This window comes from Natator depressus, chromosome 5, assembly GCF_965152275.1.
Source record: "Natator depressus isolate rNatDep1 chromosome 5, rNatDep2.hap1, whole genome shotgun sequence".
Lineage (NCBI taxonomy): Eukaryota > Metazoa > Chordata > Testudines > Cheloniidae > Natator > Natator depressus.
Window position 1 is genome coordinate 77,673,090 of NC_134238.1, and position 6,815 is coordinate 77,679,904.

Genomic DNA, 6,815 nt, shown 5'->3' on the forward strand with positions numbered 1-6,815 from the left:
AAGAACTTTTCAGAAGGCAGGGAGAAGGCTAGGTTGATTGGGACACCTGAAGCCAATCAGGGGCTGGCTGAAACTAGTTAAAAGCCTCCCAGCCAGTCAGGTGGGTGTCCATGTCAGGAGCTGTGGAAGGAAGTTGTGCTGTTGGAGAGACTGAGTAGTACACACCATATCAGGCACAAGGAAGGAGGCCCTGAGGTAAGGGTGAAGTGGAGCTTGAGGAAGTGAGGGCTGCTGTCGGGGAAGTAGCCCAGGGAATTGTACATGTCATGTTTCTAAATGTCAGCTACCATAGCTGATACTATTAGAGTCCCTGGGCTGGAGCCCGGAGTAGAGGGTGGGCCCGGGCCCACCGCCCCCTCCCCCAACATTTGCCTCCTGATTAATCACAGAGCCTGGGAGACAACAGAGACTGTGCAAGGAAGGATAACTTCTCCTCACCTCCCTTGCTGGCTTATGATGAAAATGGCTCAGTAGACTGTGACCCTTGTCTCTAGAGAAAGAAGGGTTACGTGGAGGGTCACAGTGAGCCTCTGAGGCTAACGAAATCCGCCAGGAAACGTGGGACCCATGGAGGCAAGGACAGAGCTTTGCCACAATGGATATCAGTGACATCATAGCAGAATTTTTAGAAGTCTTCAAAATCCATTGCTAATTTTGAGCACTAAGTAGCTGACTTTCTGGTGATCTGCCTCAAACTATCCCCCCTGCTTTTGTTGGTTGTGTCATCATACATGCATTTTAGCTTTATCACATTCAGTAATAATCCATACTTCTCACTAACTGTTTTTTACAGAGTCCACTGCACTTGGACTTGTTCTGAATCAATGAACATTATACAACTTCTGTCCAGAATATGTTTGAGGCATTGGCACAGGTGAAACAGGAGACTCCCCCACCCCCCGCAATGAACTTTGGAATATAATGAAAACTATTATGCTCAATACCACCAAAGCACACTTTCTGAAAAGTCAATGTTGGATCACACCATGGTTAACTGAGAAGGTGTTTGAGCTGGCAATAAAATAATTCAGAGGGAAAGAGAATGGCTTGGAGATGGAGAGAATATAAGGAACTGAGCAGATAGTATGGAACTTGAGAATTATAAAGAGAGTAAAAAGCATTTTCATAGCGGTGAGACTTCTCAGCAAAAGATTTTCCCTGCAATCAAATATAATAAAAGATCAAGATGCCAGAGTCCTCACTGAGGGGATGATATTAAATGCAGATGGAAAGATTATTGTGCCAGTCTGTATTCCTCAGTAAAGCCACTCATGATACAGGACAACAGAAAAGAAAGTACAGAGCCCAAGCCATCAATCCTGCAAGAAAAAATGGTAAATGCTATTATGAAAATGAAACCTGGAAAAGCACCAGAGGAAGAAAATGTGCCTGGAGAACTGTTAAAAGCGATTGATGAACACGGTGCTGATCTTAGGTGGAAAATTTGTAATGATGTATGGATGACTAGAAATTGGCTGGAGGACTGTACAAAAAGAATTTTTCTGTCATTACTGAAGAAGGGAGACACAATGGAGTTTAGTATAGACTTTGCACATGAGCAAAGTTCAGCTCTACATCATCCAGGACTGCATGCAACAAAGGATAGAAGCGGAACTATCTCCCCAATAAGGTTTGTTAGAAGAGCCAAGGAACAGGTGACCAAATCACAAATATCCAACCATCCATTGATCATGTGCTTCATTGACTACTCAAAATCGTTTGATACCTTCCCACACAACTGTCTTTGGAGAATAATGGCAGACATGGGGTTCCAAAGCGACTCATTGAACTTATCGTAAGTCTTGACCAACAATAACCTTCACATTATTTAGGATAAAATGTGAGATCAAAGTGAATCTTGTTGTTTATGGTTCCCATCATGGAGAAACTTGCCTCATTAACCTGATAAGATGCAAAGGAACAGGGTAGATAATAATTGCATTGTTTATAACAAAGAACTTCTCTTTTCACATTTTAATCAGAAAAAATTGGCAACCAGCTACTCACAGATTCGCTGATATTAATGACAGAATTCAGCCTTTCCAAACATTTCTGACATGTTTATCAAAATTCTTTTCATCATTTTAATAGCTAAAATATTCCCTATAGTTAATTAAATGGCAAGCAGCAGCACAAAGTAGCATATTGAACTCATCTATTGTTGCAGACTGGGGGAAAGAATGAAAATATGTAATCAAATTACAGTTTGTATAAACTAAAGATAATCATACATTAACAAAAGACATTGATGTATATAATGTGTACAAATACTAATATAATCATTGGTTAACATTTTGCTCAATTAAAATTCCTCTGTTCAACATTTATTGAAACCATTCTAAACTCATCCCTTTTATTTTAGTGTATGTGGGATCCTAAAGAATCTAAAGGCCAACTAGTATTTGACCAGGTGCACAAAAGAGGAGAGTGGGAAGAACTTCCTTTGCTGCATTCCCCTGTAAATGAGGCAAATATCAGAGGAGAAGAAGGGGACAAGGCCTGCTGTTGTGGGCATGTATTCCAGAGTGTATCCTTGAAACATAAAGCTTCTTCGAGCTCCCTTTGGGGCGGGGGGGCACACGCGGGGCAGACTCCACATTATCTAGGCCTGTACATAATAGGCACGATCTGGCCCAAAGTACAGGTGAAATGGAGAATTTAAAAGATGCAAACCCTGACCTCTTGCCCCCCACCCCCAATTACACGTGTGAGTAGTTCCATTGGTTAGTAGTTGCATGCCATGGTTTTTCTTCTCTGGATCAGAGTGCAAGCACTTTTTGCATGAGCACTTGGGTGTGCCAATGTAAATGCTGTTTTTTTCCAAAATTCATGCAAGTGTCTCTGAAATTCTCTTTCTACTAATATTTGTGGACATACAACTCGATTGCATTAATGCGCATGAAAAGGAAAACAAATGGAGTGGAACATGGCCAAAGTTAAATCATTTAAACAACTTGAGTGAATGCTCACAGAACGTGTTTTTCAGAATTTGCTCAAGGGTGTTATTGAGTAGTACCAGGATCCATTGCTGCTCTTCATCTGCTTTAGAGCAATCTCACTATTACATTGAAGTATGACCTGCACACCTGATTTTCAAAGAGCACATATTATTTACTGAGAGTCAGATTCTGCTTGGCCCTTATGAAGAGGCCCAGTAAGTGTAGAGAGTGTAGGAGCCCTTTCTCTCCTTGTCTGGCCTGCATAAAGGCCAGCTAGAACTGCAGCCCCTGTGTTCTGGCGAGTACAGGAGCTGAGCCATCCGTGCTTCCATGGTGGAGCATAGAACTCCACCCACCCTAATGTGATAGGTACTGACTGATCTGGGAAGGAATAAGCTGCCTCCCACAAAAGGTGTAAAGGCAGGCACATACAGTCTGTGTGCCCTGGGGCTCCAGCAGACACACTGTCTCCTGGTCAGTGCTTAATTTATAATGAAAGAGGTGCCGGGGCTCAAGAAATTGTTTTACTTTCATAATTGACACAGCAAGCCCAGAGGTGCTGGGACTATGAACTGCCAAGCCTGGAGATGCCGGGACTGAGTGCTACACAAGTGAAGCACTGCTCCTGGTGTTGTCCCTGAGGCAGTGCAGCTCCACACAGCCCCTTACTGTGGGATGTGCCTAACACAGTTTCTCTCAAATGCAGCTACCGTGGCTGCATGCGGCCACCAGAGGCTTTTCCTGTGGCCACAGCTCCCTGGGCAGTGATGGGAGAGGGAAGCAGTGGCCCCTCTCTGGGGCTGCCAGCAGGGGTTGTGCCCTGCCCTCCTCTGGAGCCTCAAATGCTAGAGAAGCAGGCAGCTGATGTGAGTTCCCCACCTTCCCAGGGGTGATGGGGCTCAGGCTTCCGGCTTCATCTCTGGTGTGGCAGGCACCATCCCCCAGCTGCAGGACTTCAGGTGCCATCTCCCAGCTGGGGGGCTTTGGGCTCCAGTCCCAGGCTCATCCCTCCCTGCATTGCCTCTGGCCCCCACTGCCTCCCTACACACCTCTCCATTCACAGCTTAATTTGGCTTGCCAGGACTGCGTAAGTCTGCTGTGAAAAGCGATATTTTTTTGTTTTGTTTTTCCTAAAGTTAATAAAGTATTTTAGGAAAAATTGTCAGGGAGGCCACCAGCAAGAATTGGTGGCCGCACGCTAAGGCCACCAAAAAATTTCTTGAGAACCACTGGCCTAACATGTATGATCATGCCTCAGTGATCAGTGACAGATTACTAGGATAATATATGCACTAGCTCCTTTTCAAAACCCAATTTCTTGTCCCATTTTTAGGTTTGTTTGGGTTTTTAATGCCAAAACCTCACAATGTGGGATAACAGACTACAAAAAATACAGTCTACAAAAAGTAACAGCAACACAAGAAATCACGTGAAACCACATAACATATTTGTATTTTGTTATACTTTCTCTGACAAAATAGCTTATAAAATATAATAGTTTAAAAAACATCATTCATGGGCAGAAATCTAGTCTTTTATACTAAGCTTTAGCTTAGGGGGAGTTTTTAAAGACAAGTTACTACCCCTTTAAAAATAGTGTTTACAAAGAAAGGCACTATAATAATGGAACAATGTCACTTTGTAACAGGATTCACATTAGCCAGTTCAGCTTTAGAAATATTTGAAATATGTAAATCTGGTCTGCCATTCTCCAGCACATACTGATATAACATATTTCTAAATAATGTCCTATTGTACAACAAAGGGTGGTTTAAAGCTAACTGCATGGCATAGTTTATTTGGAATTTAGTCTCAGATTTCTACAATGCACTCTTGCCTACCCCAGGAAAGTTACATATGCGGTCCATATTATGAACTGTAAGCGTATACCACACTTAAGCTTACCCTAAGAACCATACAACAATGTTGCTTCTTATTGGCAGTTTTTTAAAAAATAATGGGAGGAGATGAACTGGTGTAATTTCTGTAAATTGATTTAATGTTCTTTTAAAATGTGCATTGTCTAGCGTTTGTTTATGATCTCTCATTAGCATACACTGTACATCCCTTAATAGCACCTTCCAAAGAAATCAAGTGTTGTAAGTTGTATGGAGAAACGTTGGGTTCTAGAGCAGCTCAGGATGTAATATAGAGCCAAGACCCCCATATCCCAGGAGTGTTAAGACAAAGAGCTACCTAAGATATTTCATACTACATTGATTTCAGATTTGCTGTTTGTGGAGATCCCTGTTAGCCACTAAAATCTGAATTAAATAAACTGTAACTGAAAATTAGCTTTTGCTATGTTCTCGAGCTTCTGTCTGACCTCACTAAAATATGTGGGATAAAATTTCAGGTTTTGAAACAGTTCAATTTTTGTCCATCTTTTATTAAGGGCTTGATCCAAAGTAATCAAAGTCAATGGAAAGACTCTTATTTGGATCAGATCCTAAATGAGCTGATTTGTTTTACTGCAGCATATCTTCTAAAACTATCTGTAATTGTCAGATAACTCTGAGCAATAAAGTTGGCACATGGAACATAATAGAACTGTGTATTGTCTCCTTGTTTCTCTATTATGGCTATTGCAATAAAATTGAATCCAGTTATCAAAGGAGTTCACATGGGTGGAGAGGAACATAAAAAGATGTATTAAGTGGATGACATATTATTACTAATGAATGATCCAAGGTAATCTGTCAAAGATTTGATGAAAATTGTAGGAGATTTTGGGCCACTCTAAGGCTACAAAATAAATTGGACCAAAAGTAAGATGTCTCATTCGCATAGTATTGCCTCGGTGCAATAATGAATGCATATACATTTTGTTAGCTCCACAAGAGAATGATGTATGTGAATACTGTTCAGTAAAAGACTGCAAAATATTTTATCAAACAAATATATCTACTTTTTATAAAAACTTCCCTATGAGCAGGAACTATAGATATATTTATGGGAGAAAACTCAAATTAAAAAAATGGTAGTAGGACTGTGAATTTATTAAGTTCTTGCTATGTTACCTTTAATATTTTCATATTCACATTCTAAAGCAATAAATAATATTTATTTGATATTTAATAATAATTGTATGAACATTCTTACTGGATTGTAAGAAACCCTGGTAGACATTAAAAGCTACTAGATATTCGGTGCCTGGATCCTGTGTTTATTGGTATGGTATAAGAACCTGAAAAAACCCCACATCTTATAATTCAGCGGACCTGGGCTCCCATTTTGAAAATATATTACTTAACACTAGGTAAAGGGTACTTATCATATTAACAGTGTGCAAAAGTGAAAGAACAATAAGATGAGAGACAGCAGAATCACAATGGGTTTATTCTTTTTCTATATTACCATTATCTGTAAGGGCTTCACAAATAGATCAAAACTTGAGCCTGGTCTACACTACAAAGTTAGGTCAACATAAGTCACCTTGCATCGACCTAGTTGTGCAAGTGTCTAAATTCAAATTTGTCTTCTGCTGATGTAAGCACCCCACTATGGTGACACAGTAACACCACCTTCTCAAATGGAGTTAAACCATGGTCAAAGTACTGTGATGGATGCAGTGCAAGTGTAGATACTGTGCAACCTATATTGACCCTAGAAAAACAAGGTGGGTGAGGTAATACCTTTTACTGGACCATCTTCTGTTGGTGAGAGACACAAGGTCTCAAGCTGAGGGCTGGTCTACACTGGGAACTTACACGGGCAGAGTTATGTCTCTCAGGGGTGAAAAATACACACCCAGAGAGACATAGCTATGCCAACCTAACCCCCGGTGTAGGCAGCACTAGGTTGACAGAAGAATTCTCGGGGACATGAATTACCTACACTGATGGTAGAACGCCCAGTGTTTAACTCTCTCTGAAA

General features: G+C 40.9%; 1 long non-coding RNA gene across 1 annotated transcript in view; it reads left to right on the plus strand.

The window, feature by feature from the left end:
* The window catches only part of LOC141987585 (uncharacterized), a 40,045-nt gene extending 38,454 nt beyond the window's left edge, over window positions 1–1,591 (plus strand). Inside the window, exon 3 of the long non-coding RNA XR_012639582.1 lies at window positions 794–1,591. This is a non-coding gene — a long non-coding RNA (uncharacterized LOC141987585). The remainder of the gene's footprint in view (window positions 1–793) is intronic.
* Window positions 1,592–6,815: the final 5,224 nt, after the last annotated feature.